The sequence below is a fragment of the Arachis ipaensis genome, chromosome B3 (assembly GCF_059453495.1).
Source record: "Arachis ipaensis isolate K30076 ecotype BB chromosome B3, ASM5945349v1, whole genome shotgun sequence".
Classification (NCBI taxonomy): Eukaryota; Viridiplantae; Streptophyta; class Magnoliopsida; order Fabales; family Fabaceae; genus Arachis; species Arachis ipaensis.
This window is the reverse complement of record NC_142438.1, coordinates 82,261,058-82,273,390: the sequence shown is the minus strand read 5'-3', so window position 1 is coordinate 82,273,390 and position 12,333 is coordinate 82,261,058.

Genomic DNA, 12,333 nt, shown 5'->3' with positions numbered 1-12,333 from the left:
TCAAAAATCAACTTTGGGATGAAAACAGGGCCACGCGTACGCGCACTCTACGCGCACGCGTGGATGGCCTTAAAACTCATCGATGCGCAAGCATCATACGTGCGAATGCGCGGATTGAAAATTAGCCAAACGACGCGCAAGCGTCAGCCACGCGTACGCGTGGGTGCTCTTGCGCGCCAGGCACAAAACTAGCACAACTCTGGCACAACTCTCGGGAAAATGGCTGGGCATTTGGTGCAGTGCACCGACGCGCTCGCGCACACCACGCGCACGCATGGATGGTGCTTTCTCGAAGAACGGCACGTACGCGCCAAGTGCGCCTACGCGCGGATTCAACCTCTAATCTTCCGACGGACATAACTTTCTCATTTTAAATCGTTTTTCACCGTTCTTCGAACGGCATGGATATCCCGGATCTAATTTCATTTCTAAACAGATTTGGTACAAATCAGAGATCCGTAGTCCATGTTATGTCCCGTCAAAGTATGCCCAAAAGCCGTGTTTTCATACAAAACCATAAAGTGCCATTTTCAAAACAAGCCACTTTCAACTCTTTTCAAAATCAATCAAAACATGCCAATTTCATCCCTTTTCTTTGAAATCAATCAAAATGTACCAAAATCAACATCAAGCCATCCTCAACTCACACATTGACATTTTACGAAATTTTCCAAAATCACCATCCAACCCTTTTAACACTTCTCAATCAAATGGCTAAAGGACAAACACAATATCATGTCATACATCCTCCCTCACCCCAATTTCCAATAATACCATTTCCAATCAACCATCATTATACATAATCAACATCATACTCACCATCAACATGGTATCACCCATCAATTCAACCTCAATCATCCATCAAGCATATATCACAACATGCATTTCTCATATATCACACAATCAAGGCATCAATATTCATAATCACATATATGATCACATCATATATCTCAACCATTCAACAACATCAACAATTCAATGCCTATCTTAGGGCCTCTAGCCTAAGTATTTCCTACCACATTACATATTAGATACGGGAAACCAAAATCATACCTTAGCCGATTTCCCAAGCTCAACCAGAGCACTTCCAAACCACTTGTCCACAAGCTCTCAAGGTCTCAACACCTCCAAGAACAGATTTTATCACACAAAACCCTCTCCCAAGCTTTCCAAAATCACCAATCAAGCTCCAATATTCACATATACACAACCTAAGCCACAATCATCATATCCATACACAACATCTCAATACCCAAACATCATAGAACAACAAATTACACTAGGGTTGAGAATCTTACCACACCCAAGGTCCAAGGAGACAAGATTAACCTTCTCCTTCAAGAGATTTGGGTCCTATAACATCAAAGAACCCAAAATCTCAACATTTCACCCATGAAATTCGAAAACAAGAGCTGGAATTTCGAGGAGCAAAACGTGAGTTACCTCAAGATTGATTGTATGGGTTTTGTAGAGCTCTTCGCGGTGAACGCATGGCCGCAAACGGTGCGGCAATCGGAGCTCTAGATCAAAAGTTATGGTGGTTTGAAGATCAAGTGAGAGATAGAACTTGAGAGAGTGTTCTTCCCTTCCTCTCCACCATTTCAGCGTGAATGAGAGTGTTGTGAGGAGAGAGAGTGCTGAAAACTAGGGTTTTGGTTTAGTTTAGTTGGGCCAAGGGCCCACTTTGGGTCCAGTTGGACCGGTTTGGCCCGTTCGGTTCAATCTTGGTCCGTTTTCTATAAAATTGGTACCGAAATTCTCGTCCCAATCTCCTCTATCATATTAAGCCATAAAAATAACATTTTTGGTTTTTCTAGAATAAATTCTCATTTATGGGTTAATTAGCCGTTAATTAACCGGGTCTTACAGGGAGTAGCGCTAAAAAATTCGAGCTTAGCGCTCCCCATTGCTCACTTTTTCGTGCTCTTTTGGAACTAAGGAATGCCAAGCATGCACACCAAGACGCACCAAGCAAAGGCCAAGGAAGGAGCGCTCAAAAATTCAAGCGTAGCGCTCCCTTTCTTTCACTTTTTCGTGCCTCTCATGAAGAGCAAGCCAAGGAAAGCAAAGCTCACCCAGGGAAGCAAAGAATGTAGCGCTCAAAGAGTGAGCAGAACACTCACTTAGTGAACGCTATGGGCAAGGACCAATTGCAACCAAGGTTCACCAACCAAGAGTGAACGTAACGCTCGTTATACCGAACGGAGCGCTCCCCTGGAAGGTTCACACACACCTTGAACCAACTTGAACCAAAGCCAACCGCACCCATCTTTCTTCAAATCCAAAAACCAAAAGGCCCACTCCAAGATTTGAAGACCAAAATAGAAAGTGTATAAATAGAATTAAGTTTGATTTGTAGAAAACCTTTAGCTCATTTTGTAGTTTTCACTTTTAATTTTCAATTATTTTGAATTTGGGATTTGGGAATTTGGATCTGAGTTTTTCTTTTTGATTTTTCTTTTCTTCTGCAACTTCTATTTTCTGTTCTTGGAATTTGAATTGAGATTAAAGAGCTCCATTGATTCTAAATCTGAGAATCATCTTTCACTTTTCTTCTCAATTGTTCTAAGAATTGGATCTCAGTTTAGTTTTCTGTTTTCATTTTCTTTCTTCTACAACTTTTACTTTTGGGTTTTTGAATTGAAATTGAAGAATTCTATTGAATCTGGATCCGAGAATCATCTTTGTTTTTCTTTCATATAGTTTTGGGAATTGGAGAATTGGATCTAAGTTTATTTTTCTATTTTCAATTTCATTTTTTTCTGCAATTTCTTTCTGCTTGATCAAGGGAGTAATTGAGAGCTAGATCTGCTTTCTGATTTCATTACTCTCGTTCAATCTTCAATTTCTCTTTAAGAATTTCATAATTAAATCAAGTTTTCTTGCTGTTTGTTTCTTCAAGAAATTTTCGTTTCTGTTTTGCTACTGAATTGAATCCCTTCATCTAATAGCTTCCTGATTTGCTTCAATTTACATTTTCTTATTGAATTTTGAATTCCAGCACCCAAATCCTTTTTACTCTTCAAGCAATTTATTTTTCTCAGCAATTTAGATTCAGCAATTTACCTTTCTTGCACTTTAAGTTTCTGCAATTTACTTTTCTTGCAATTTAAGTTACAGCTCTTTTACTTTCTTGTTCTTTAAGTTACTTGCAATTTAACTCTTCTGCACTTTATTCTTTTGCTCAATTTACTTCCTGCACCTTTATTTACTTGCAATTTAGCTTCTGTCAACCAAAATCACTCAATTCATCAACTGTTTGCTTAACTAAATTCGTCACGTAGCTAAAATTGCTCAATCCATCAATCCCTGTGAGATCGACCTCACTCTTGTGAGTTATTACTACTTGATGCGACCCGATACACTTGCCAGTGAGTTTGTGTGGAATTCTAATTTCCACCCATCAGGCTGTGTGCTTCTCCTTTGTTTTCTTCATGTGTTCTCCCTTCTTACATGCTTCCTTCCACTTTTGCCTAGCCATTCTTACCCATTGGACCTGAAATCACTCACAAAATATATCACGGCATCAAATGAAATAAAAGTGGGATTAGATTGCTCAATTTAAGCACAAAAATGCATGTTTTCACATTTAGGTTCAATTTAGGGATAAAACACAAAAGTATGCTATTTTGGTGATTAAGTGTGAGTTTATTTGATGAAATCCGTCCAATTCAAGCCAAAAATTATTGTCAAATATGGACTCATCAATTCCCCCACACTTAAACAATAGCATGTCTTCACGCTAAACACAAACAAGGAGAATGATCAAAGGGTAAACAACTTATTAAATACAACTATCGATATGCATGCAAGTATACTAAATACTATGTATATCTAGTTATACTATAGTTTCCTATTGAATTGGTGAAAATAAAGAATCAAATTTCCAATCACATATGGACATAAAAGGCTAAATAATGAAGTAATCCAATGTAATCTCAATCCAAAGAATTGATTCAATTCATCAAAATGAAGCAACTTGCAAGAATACATAATAAAAGAGGTGCAGACATAGAATTGAGTAATTAAACCCTCACTAGATGTGTAAACACTCTAATCGCTCAGTGTTTAGGGTCAATTCACTCAATTCTCCTCTAATTATGCTTTCTAAACTTTTTTCCTCATCTAACCAATCAACAAATTTTCAATGCATAAATACACTTATCATGAGGACTTTTCATAAGGCTGTAATGGGGCGAGGGTTAAGGTAAGTATGGCTAAGTGAGCTAGAATTTGAATCTTTAATCAACTTAAGCTCTCACCTAATCATATAACAACCTATGTAATTCCAACACAATACCTAGCTACCCATAATCTCACTTTTCACATACTCGTGCATTCTTTTCAATCACAACACATATGCATTATTATTATTACTCTTCTTTGGAACATTTTATCCCCTTTTTATTATATATTATTTTTTTTATTTCATCCTTTTTTTTCTATTTATTTTTTTTCTTTATGACAAATTCATATGGTTAAAGCAAATTGATACATGAATGTGCACCCATTTTTTAAAATTTTGACTGAATATCCAAAATAAAAATTTTCTCTACCAAAGCTTCCCGAAATTCCCTCACTCTTAAATAACACACACACACACTCACTCACTATCCTAAGCTAATTAAAGATTCAAATAGGAAGATTAATTATTTTTCACTTAAGGTTAGTGATGTTTTAATATAAAGAACAAAAGGGGATTAAAAAGGCTCAAAGTGGGCTAGCAAAGGTAGATGAAATAATAGGCTATGTAGGGTAAGTGAGCTAATTGAAATGAAGGCCTCAATCATACAAATGCATATATACATCAAACAATGGACATATAGAATTAAACAAACCAAAGATTGCAATCTTAGAGAAGAAAACAACACACAAGAATCAAAATTATGGTCAAATGATGTAACCATACAATTAGGCTAAAAAACTCAGATAATAGTTCAAGTAAGTTTAAAAACAATTTTTCGAATCAAATTAATGGAACGCCTTAAAAGAAATTTTTTAAAAATTTTTGTTGTTTTCACCAAAATTATTTCCTATATATGTATGTATGTTGTGATGGATGTAAATCCAAAAATTTCCTAGTTCTTTTCCTAATTTCCAATATCCAAAAACCAATATAAATAAATAGGACAAAATTGAACTAGGTGCTATACTATTCACAACATCCAATCATAACTTCAATCTATAAACTATATACCATGCAAAAGCAAAAATGTATGTACCAGAAGAAAATGCAATGCAACAATAAAAAACACTCCAAATATCTACAAGAAACCTAATAAAAGAAAACAAAAATGAAGTGCAAAGTGTTTGAAAAAGAAAATTTACACCCCAAAAATCGTGAATCCTTCCCCACACTTAAGTGTTGCACAGTCCTCCGTGCATGAACACAATCTGGGGGGAATGGCTTTAAAGCACTCCACCTTCAGCTGGTGGATGCGAGGGCTCGAGCTGCTGAAAAATCACCAAGTCCAATGCATTCTTGGCATCTCCATCCTTGGCATCTTCCTCCTCTACCGGCTCCTTGCCATTACGGCTCATCCTAAAAAATAATGAATAGAGTATAATTAAAAATCAGAGGCAAGTGGCACAAAAAAGCAAAGAAGGAGGCAAATATAATGTATACTTAGAGCCAATGGAAAACAAACAAGCATTTAATTGAGAAAGTTTGCATAGTGGTGTGGCATGATAAACATGAGCCGGGTGCATATTCCAATTATGCGTGATTAGAATACACACAACGGCCTGTTAAAACGGCATCCACACAATCAAAACGTAAGCATGAGTTCCTTAATTAAACGGCCTAAGATGCAAGCAATGGATGAGCAGAGAGCAGTAACTGAAAAGATTTTTAATGAACGTCTACCACAGTAGAGCAGATAGAAAAGAAAGTATTAATTAAAAGAATCTCTGCCATAGGAGAGTAGAGAACAAAGATTAAAAGAATTTCATAAATGTCTGCCACAGTAGAGCAGATAGAAAAAATGTATTAATTAAAGGGATCTCTGCCGCTGTTGAGTGGAGAGCAAAGATTGAAAAGAAATTGAGTGCTATTTGGGCCTTAGTGCCAAGTGTCTAGTAGAGACGGTGATGCGTAATGCTCACATGATACTATAAGGACGGCTCAGTGAGGACGGCAATGCGTAACGCTCATGGACGGGACGTTGGCTGAGATAAGGACGGCGGTACGAAATGCTTGTCTCAGGACCAGTGTCGGGAATCGGGCAACAAACTGACACATGAGCTCATGGCCTGTATATGACTAGACATGCATCATACCTATTTGCACATAATTGTTTGTGATTGTGTTTCCTATGTTTGTGTATGCTTGTGATTGGATTCTACGTTTTGTAATGGCTGAGTTGGATTATACTTTATTGACTGTTGTTATTGACTGAGAACATAATGAAATAAACTTAACTTCTAACCCCGACCCTACTAAGAACTCCACAGTTCTTACCCCCTATTTCCACCCATTTCAGCTATAGGTGTGAAGGTTTAGTGCGGAGCTATAGGAGCATAGAAGATTATGTTTACAAGTTGAGTTATTATAATTTATTTTTCCCTCGTTGTTTAATCTTTTGGTTTTTAGAGGTGTAGGACTTGTAATTGCGGTTCTTTGAATAAGTCTATGTATATAATGCTACGTGGATATATATATATATATATATATATATATATATATATATATATATATATATATATTTGTGATTAAATGGTTTAAAGTACAAACTCTCTATTTTTCCTGGTTAAAACTTCGGTTCGTATTCGCGAAGGCTTAATATTAAATAAAGATAGTATAAAATAAAAACGTTTAGAGGTAAGTGATGCCCGGGCTTTTAGTACGATCATGAGGTGCTAAAAGTTAGGGTGTTATATTATGGTATCAGAGCAGTTTGTTCCTGTTAGAGCCTTGGGAATGGACTGATTATGCTTTACTGCGTACTCTGAGTGTCTGTCATGCGATAGGACTTGTCTTAATGACAAGAGTTTGACTAATACTAATGACTTATGTATACGGGAACACTAATGAGTTGTCATGGACAAAATAGAAGTAATAGCTAACGCAAATCGTGGGTTTTGGGAATGTTAGAGGTTATTTTCACGATTAACTTGGTCTTGGATCGCAATTCCTGTATGAATCCTGTGACTTAGTACACTGTTCGTTCTTTTATAATTGCCTTGAAGTCCTTTATTCAGATTTCTTTCATGGAGAATGATTTGCTTAATCTTTCCAATCCTATTTCTTTATTTGAATATATCATTTTTTGATCCTGTTTGTAAATGTCTGCTTGAATCTCCTGGACTATCTTTCTTTGTTATTGTTTATAACTTTTTTCAAGAATCTTTTACTCTTTGATATGACCTTGAATTTATTCTAGCAGAATAAAACGACCCTCAAATCATCTTGCAGTTTCTACTTCATTGTTCATATCACACTTTTCACTTATATTCAAATCATATGAGTTCTTGGTATTTGAAAACTATATATATGCAAAAACCTTTACCTTTTTCTCTAATGTGTTTAGAAGTAACGTCAGTTTAAATTTCTTCCATCTTATATCAATTTTCGAGGACGAAAATTTTTATAAATGGAGTACGATGTAAGACCCTGGATTTTTGAAAATTAAATAATTAGTTATTTATGAGTCATTATATTTGTTAAGATTTTGTTTTTAAGAAAATTATTTTACCAAAAATAATTAAATAAAATTTTATGATTATTGAAGTTTAATTTAATCATGACTTATTCTATTAGTTTAAAGTATTTAATAAAAACTATTTTGATAGGCAAAAATTTAAATTTATTTTTTATAATTATAATTATTATTATTATTGTATTATTATTATTAATTTATCGTAACACTATTATTATTATTATTATTATTATTATTATTATTATTATTATTATTATTATTATTATTAAAGTTTAAAAGAAAAAAAAAGACAGAAGGAAGTGGCCGAAGCCTTTAAGAGAATGAAGAGAGAAAATTGAAATGTGGATGGTATGTATATATATATATATTCAATGACACATTATTATCATCATCATTAACTTGGATAAGCATTAAAGCTTTCTTCATGATCACTTAAAACCACCAAAGCCAAGAACCAAGAGAAAGGAAGAACGTGAAACCATGGATACTTTCATGGAACCGTAACCCTCACCAAAGCTTCTGGCTTTGATTTCTCAAGATCCATAACTCCGATAAAAAATATAATCCGATAAAAGTGTTCGTATCTTTTTCCTCTATGTGTTAGTGTCACTTTTGTTCGGTAGAAGTCGACGGTGACGTAGCTCCCTTTCCCCTTGAGTTCGGCCAATTGGAGTTCTAGAAGGCACAGACGATTTCTGACGTTTTCTTCTTCAGCAGCCCCGAGGTAGGGTTTGGTAATTTTAAAATAATTAAAAGTGAATTGAATGAATGAATTTTAGTTTGATTGATTACTGTTTGAGTTTGTTAAGTCTATGTTGAATTTATGTTGAATTACTATTGTTTGCTTGAGATTTTGGGTCGGCTATGTACGAACAGTCAGCTGGGGTATTTTGGTGAATTTAGGGCTGTTTTGGTGTCGTAGTTTGAGATAAATTTGGTGAGGTTTGATGGCCATGAGAAAAGATTAAAAGTTACAAAGAATCAGTAACTGAAAAACTCGAAAATGGATTAAAATACAAGAAATATTTTTAAAGAAAAGAGCTCATGGTTTCGGTTTTAGTATAAGAGAACGATTAGTATTTAAACTTTATTTTTGAAAGGTAACATGTATTTATATATAAAAATCGAGGTACAATTTGTAATTATATAAGTTTTTGGGTATTTTTGGTAATAAGTAAAGTTTAGGGGTAAAATGAGTATTTTATAAAAGTTTAGGATTATTTTTATAAATATGAAAATAAGCGAGGGTTCAAATATAATTTTATAAAATATTAAGACTAAAAATAGAATATTAAAAAAGTTCGTGATGTAGGAAGTAATTAATATAAGTTTAAAAATAAGGTTTTATAAACTAAGTTTTAAGAAAAGATATATATTATTTATTTATTATTTAAATTGTCTTATTTACATTATTGTCATCATTTTATTAAGAACAATTAAGTTAGAGAAGAGCAAATAGAAGAACTCTTAAAAGCTTTAGAGGATGTAACACCCTAATTACCTTGAGCCTTAACTCATGCCGTAAAGCAAACGTTAATCAGAGGTTACGATAATTCTAAGGCTTATACAATATTATATATAGAAAGAATTAGTAATTCTAGAAGCCCGATGAAGAAGTAAGTTCAAGAACCAAGATACGAAAGCGCAAAACGTTCACACGATAGCTATAAGCGTAAAAGACAAGATACAGATACAACATAACAAGATATGTGTAGATATATAAGAGTAGAATAATCATAAGATACTAGCCTAAGCCTGCGGAGTTTAAGCCGACTAGTAAAATACTGACATACAGAATTTTTGAAAGTAAAATAGCTTATACCATATCTTTCCCAAAGTAAGCCTCTAAGGCAAATATAAGTACAAAAGTGAGAGAACTAATTCAAAACAACCAAAAGACTCCAAAACATGATAAAGGTCCTTCGCGCTGTCACCATCAAGAAACTCACCGAGGTGGGTTACATCCTGCATGTGAAAAATAACAACAAAGTATGGAATGAGAACTAAAGATTCTCAGTATGGTAACAGTGCCCAGTAATGTAAGATGTAAGACTCCGGGACGCCAGAGGCAATCCTAGAGCTTCATACCAAACAGTTATCCATGCTTAGCAAAATAAATAACTTAAACCTTAAGCAAGTAAACAGGATTATCCAAACTTAGCAGATTTCTAACTAGTACTAATCACACCGCTGTATCCCACGGCCTTCACCAAGCTAACCTCCATGCGATCCCATCGCTACCGCCTATCGATCCTCCTCAAACCCAGAAGGAAACACAAGTAGTGCAGACAAGTAAAGCACAACTAAAGTACATATACAGCAATTAGAACAATTAGCAAGTAAACATGTATTTCATTTAGGCATAACAGAAATTAAGCAAAGCAAACAAACAAGTAGAAGATGCACATAATGAATGCCTGTCCTATTGGCTCGTGATATCACTTGTCGGTCCATAAATCCCAACCCAATGCATCCTTCCGAATGTAGCCTTCCTGCCATGCCCAGAGATATAGGCTCTGCACACTCATGCAGTAGAGAAATCTACCATGCCAGAGATATAGGCTTCGCACACTCATGCAGTAGGGAGTCTGCTACGCCAGGGATATAGGCTCTGCACACTCATGCAACAGAGAAGGAAGCAACAACAACTGTCTCATCATAAATCATTCCAAAGATATAGTGTTGGGCACACTCTTGCAGCAGAAAAATCTGCCACACTGGAGATATAGGCTCGCACACTCCCATATAGTCTAATAATTTCATTATTCCTTTCTGTTCATACACTGATCTGAGCTATAAGGGTTGGGATGGCCGAAGACAAAAGGGACCGACCTCATGAAAGGTTGGCCCACTACCTACATCTTTACAAAGAGCTCGGAAGATCTCCACTAAAGCCCAAAGAGGCCCAAAACGAAGAGCCACGGCCTATTAGGAAGTGGTTGGCAAAAGATATGATATCCTCCACAAAAGATAAGATAAGATAACGAACTTATCTCAAGGGAGATCATCAAACACCACTATAAATACACTGGAGCACCCAGGTATAACTCATACTCCAATTCTATAAAAAACCTGCCTAAAGCCCAAACTGACTTAAGCATCGGAGTCTCTTGCAGGTACCCCAACTCCCATGTGGCCAAGGACCGACGGCACCTCAACTCCAACAAGTCGGATGCGGCAGACTCCACCAAGCCGGAGGATCTCGTCCGAGATCGACCTCAACGTTTCAGGTAACCCTTGGAATATTGGCGCCACTACTGGGGACCTGGAAGTCATCCCACCATCATGGTGAACAACCTTCCTAACAACGACGATGCCTCCGGATTGGAAGACGGTACACCAATGAAAAATGCGGATGTCTGATGACATGTCACCATGTCATGTTTTTCTATGCTTTTTCATTTGTTTTCAATAGGTTTTATGCACTTTCTTGAGCCATAAGCAAGCCAATTGGGTAGATTTTCATGTTTCCTTTGATTTAATCAACCATGTATGAATTAATGCAATTTCATGAATGTTTATGCTATAATTGTCACATATTATGAAAGAATGAATATCTCATGATTTTGAGCATAGCTTTGATGTGTTTGGTTGATTAATGATAGGTGAAGAAAGCTTGGAGAAAGGTTGAAGCAAGAAGGAATGGCTAGGAGGAAGAGAGGACAAAAAGTTTGAGCAAAAGTTTGCCTCAAACTTTAGCTCAAACTTTTGGATTAATTGAAAATGAACCAGGGAGCAAAAAGCTGGAGCAAAAGTTTGCCTCAAACTTTTGTGCAAACTTTTGGGCAAAAAGCTGGAGCAAAAGTTTGACTTAAACTTTTTGGCAAACTTTTGGCATCACAAATCAACACCCTGGAGAGCAAAAGTTTGCGCCAACGTTAGCCTCAAACTTTTTGGCTAACGTTGGCGCATGAGCAACACACCCTGGAGAGCAAAAGTTTGCGCCAACGTTAGCCTCTAACGTTTTGGCTAATGTTGGCACCATGAGTGTGCAAGGGGAGGCCAACGTTGGAGAAAAATTTTGACCCCTAACTTTTGCCCCAACGTTGGTATCAGCAAAAGAGGGTGGCTGATGTGAAAAGTTGGAGTAAAAATTTGCCTCAAACTTTTACTCAAACTTTTACTCAAGCTTTTAAGATTCACAACCCGGTTCACATTAGTTCTCTCTCCAACTCCAAGAGCAATCAACCAAGGCCTCTATCAACCCAATTCCATCAAGAGCAAGGGCCCAATTGACACCACTCAAAGGCACAAGAGATAGATAGAATAGAAATTTCATTTTAATTGTAATTTGTTTTGAATTTCATTTTCATTTTGTAAAAATGCCTATAAATAGGCATCTGTTTCATTTTATTAAGGAGGCGAGCTCCACTAGGGAGCATTAGGAATACAGAACTCTCTCTCTTTAGTTTTTCTTTGTTTTGAATCTTGGGTTGAGAATTGAAGAAATTCTATTTCAATCTCAACTTGAGAATTCTCTCTGTTTTCCTCTTCTGCAAACTTTCAGTGAATTGCAATTTGAATTAAAACTCTCTTTACTGCTTTCATCTCTATTTCTTCTGCAAATTGTTTACTGTTGGATCAAGGAAGGAATTGAGATCTAGACTTGGTCTCTAGTCTCATCTAACCCCCTGAGATCTTCAACTTTCCTTTAGTTATTGCAATTGAGCTGCAT